Source organism: Dermatophagoides pteronyssinus, unplaced genomic scaffold, assembly GCF_027571235.1.
Source record: "Dermatophagoides pteronyssinus isolate colony J.1.1.1.1 unplaced genomic scaffold, Derpt_VIB-CSIC_2022.12 sq0007, whole genome shotgun sequence".
In the NCBI taxonomy this organism is placed as follows: domain Eukaryota; kingdom Metazoa; phylum Arthropoda; class Arachnida; order Sarcoptiformes; family Pyroglyphidae; genus Dermatophagoides; species Dermatophagoides pteronyssinus.
The window spans coordinates 1,724,906-1,728,928 of NW_027461531.1; the positions used below are offsets into that span (position 1 = coordinate 1,724,906).

The window sequence follows — 4,023 nt, forward strand, 5'->3', positions numbered from 1 at the left end:
ATTTTGTTTTTGTTGTTATAAATATAAAGATTATATATTGGTAAAAAATATGAAGCTGAATAAAATGATACAAAGTTATTCAGTGTACGAAAAAAATGTATCGATTTTTGAGATTTGTTAAATTTTTCTTTTTGTTTTCGTTTTCACCTGTAAACAATTGGTGCTACTGGTAATAATGCTATGGCCAATCATGAGAACTGGAGTAATTTTGTTGTTTTTTTTCACAGATAATGTACCAATGTAATTAGAACAATCGATTGATTTGTTTTTTTCCACCAGTACCAATGATCGATTAGGAATATAATTATCATATAATCAGAAGAAAAAGAATTTGACTTTTTTTTCTTCAATATAATTGTTGTCATAATTGTATGACTACAGGAAACCTATTTCTTTTGATGATATTGTTTTTTTCAGCAACAACAAATGGTCATTTTTTCTGAAAACATTGATCGTAAATCGCGATCTACCTGTATTCGAATGTTTGAATTGATAATAATATTCAAATTACTCTTTCATTTTTTTCAAAAAATTGTTACTGTGCGTATTATCCCAAATTTGTTTCAAATCAGATCGATTTGTTCATAGTCTTTAAATTTAAAGACATTTGAAACAATTTAGTAAACTATTAGAATAAATTTTTTGTGCCCGGAGAGAATGAAACAATTGGATTTAATTGTTGGGTCATTTCTTTTTTCCATTTTCCTTTGTAAAATATATAACTGGAATGAATGGATATTTGATTTGTTTTTTTTGTTCAAGTTTTGTTACAATTGCAACAATTTTCTTCAATTTAAAGAAAGTTTTTTTCCTAGAAAAATAGGCCCGCATTATTTGTTCATCAATTTTATGTTTTTTGTTTTGGCTCAGTAATATTCTACGCAATGGAATTTACAATTGTCCTGCCTGGTTAATGACAGGTTTTTTCCCATTCTATCATCTTAAACGAGAAATGTAGGAAAAAAAGAGTCAATCGTTGAACTTTTTTCAATTGTTTCGATCGAAGACACGGACGTAAAAACAACAACAACAACAACAAAAATATTATCTCTAATAGTCTAAATTATTATTTATTTTTTGTGAACAATTATCACATTTATTTATTTTATTTTACAAGAATCTCAATTCTACCTTTTATCTATCTGGGAAAACAAAACAAAAAAAAAAAACACTTTATTCGAAATATCATTTCTTCTCCTTCATGTAATGACATCCGTCGAATCAATATTGTAATGGATGAAGTTTTTTTTCTAATTTTTAATTTCCGTTCTGAAATTATTTTATTTTACGATTTATGAATTCGTGTATGTAATAATAATAAAAAAAATTTTTCTTTCGATGATCGAAATAGATAGCATCAGTTCAGCAATTGTATGCTCTATCCATAGAAGTAGACTTTTTAGAGAAAAAGAAAGAAAATTGTCTGAATGAAATGAGCATCATCATCATTTTCTAACATCGATCGATCACGACATTGATCAATATGGTTATAATATATTTGATGAACGAGATTTTTTGTTTCTCTCGTTTTTTTTCATTTTACGTTACGTTATCTGCATCATTTCATTCAATTTTTCCAAATTTTTTTCTTTTTCACTCATTATTATTTTTGTTTCGTTTTGTTTTTGTTCATTATCAATATCTTCAATCATCGTTCGATTTTCAGTACACACACACACACACATTATATATATTGATTCCATTCATGAAAACAAAAACAAAAAACACATGAACGAATTCATCTTTATCATTATCATCATCATCATTATTGTAGCTTCTATTTCGACCTTTGACCGGAACCGATTATATCATAGGTCGATCAAGATGATGATAAGGAGAAAGAAGGACACTTAAATTCGAGAGTAGAATAAAAGATGCGGTCAATCATCATCATCATCACCATAGCCTGAGTTGGTGGTGGTGATGATGATGATGGACACGATATTTTAATTATACCGTATATGTTATGAAATGAATCGATCTCGATACATTCATTCATTTGATTGCCCATCGTTTTTTTTCACTTCGTTCGTTGATGTTCCATTAATGTTTTCAGTTTATTGTTATTTTCTTCGTAAACGTACAATGAATCGTGACCAAAAAGCAAGAAAATATGATCCATTTTTATATATATGGAGAGAGAGAGGAAAACCATACACACAATCGATAATTCACATATATGGTTAAAACTTTTTCTTCGAATATTTTCGGGGGTTAGATGTTTGTTTGAACAACGAAAAAAAAACAGGGCTGTGTCGAATATTATTATAGTCAAAAAGTATGATTGATCTAATTGGCAGTTTGTTCGGTTGATGATGACGACTACGATGACAACAACAATAACAAAATCAAAAGTTGATTGAACTTTGACCGATTAATTTGTATGGATCAATCAAACATACAAACAAATAACTGATCAATTTTCACATCATAAATCTATTATTGCTGCTGTTGTTGATAATGATGATGATGATGATGGATAAATTTCAACAAACAACGGAACGAAAACAAAACAAAACAATGAATGGTTAACCCGTTTTTTTTCTTCTCCTACGATAGATCAATTTGTTCAAGTTTTATTTGGATGACGAAACGAATGAAGAAAATCGTGATCCATATTGATAGATTGGCCAACCTGTTTCATTTTATTTGTTTGTATGAACGATAGGTAAAAGTTTTTTCTTGATTTTTTCAAAAAAATAACAAATTTTAAAATAAAATTTCTTTCATGTTCTAGTCGTTCATTTTAGTGATCAAACATTTATTGTATCTGATGAATGATGAAATGTAATGTGTCCGATCATAAAGTAAACATTTTAACATTCCTAATATATTTAGATTGATTGATCAATCATCATTGTTTTTTTTTCGATAACGACGATGTTGGCCAGATAATATGAACATTTAATGGATGGACAATGCGATATTTGAATGATGTTCAAGAGGAAAAAAAAACAAAGTCAACCAAGAACTCTGATTGTCAGTGGCCACCTGTTGATTGTTAATTGTAGCTTAATTGTCAGTAAATTCATAACACTTTTTCATCATTCACGAATCCGGAAAAAAACCAATCTGAACTGATATAAAATCAATAGAATTCGAGAAAAAATAAAGATTAATATTTTTTTTAGTATAAATGTAGAATTCTAATCATCGACCTACCAATCAATCGACGAAAAATACTGTTCACAAAATATCGAAAATTCCATCATTATCGATGTTTCAAACGATCATTGGTTGGGAGCCAGAAAAAGTCATTGCCAAAAAACTGACAAGAAAGATAAAAATAGGGAATTTTTTTTGCATTACATCTTTTATTCAATATATCCAGCTGTGTTTGAGCTCGTGCCTTACAGATTTCGACACCATCAATCTATTCGTTCATCCATCCATCTAGCACCATCAAACATGAATTTTTATATTCTTTAACATCATTAATTCTTGTACTAAGTGGCCATTTACTTAACGATAAAGGAATGAGAAAAAAAAAGATTTGCCGACTTAAAAATCCATCCATCTGGCTTTATATGTTGGCATTTCAACTTTCAAAATGCAAAGAGTTTAAATTTCAATTCTGATGACGATCATTTTCATAGATTTTAAACTACTACCTGATGAATACAGCAGCAATTGTTAATGCAAGACTCAAGAATAGATTACGTTTTTTTCTGCTTTTCAGAACAAGAAAAAAGAACCATCATCATCTTCATAAACTTGTATGAATTTTCGAAAATATGAAATATATGATGCTAATGCATATAGCTGTCAGTTGTTTTTGCGGTTTAAAAGAAAAAATTCGTTCAACATTGCTTGCTCAGCACGCGACCGGATTTTGTGTTCAAACGAAGAAAAAAAGAACGATAAAAAAATGATGAACAAAAGCTTGCGCGTCCATCGTTTACTCGCACGACCCTTGGATTGGATTTGGTCAACATCATCATCATCATTTTCCAAATGAAATGAGAATGATCACTGTTGATAATGAACAAAAAAAAATTTCTATGATTAAAACCAAAGAAAGAA

The 4,023-nt window shown here is 29.0% G+C and overlaps 1 long non-coding RNA gene across 1 annotated transcript; it reads right to left on the bottom strand.

Moving 5' to 3' along the window:
* Nucleotides 1–2,777: 2,777 nt before the first annotated feature.
* LOC142645177 (uncharacterized) lies at nucleotides 2,778–3,728 on the bottom strand. Its single transcript, XR_012846341.1, has 3 exons — nucleotides 3,612–3,728; nucleotides 3,163–3,542; nucleotides 2,778–3,077 (listed from the first exon to the last, which is right to left on the bottom strand). It is a non-coding gene; the product is annotated as an uncharacterized LOC142645177 (long non-coding RNA).
* Between the last annotated feature and the right edge of the window lie 295 nt (nucleotides 3,729–4,023).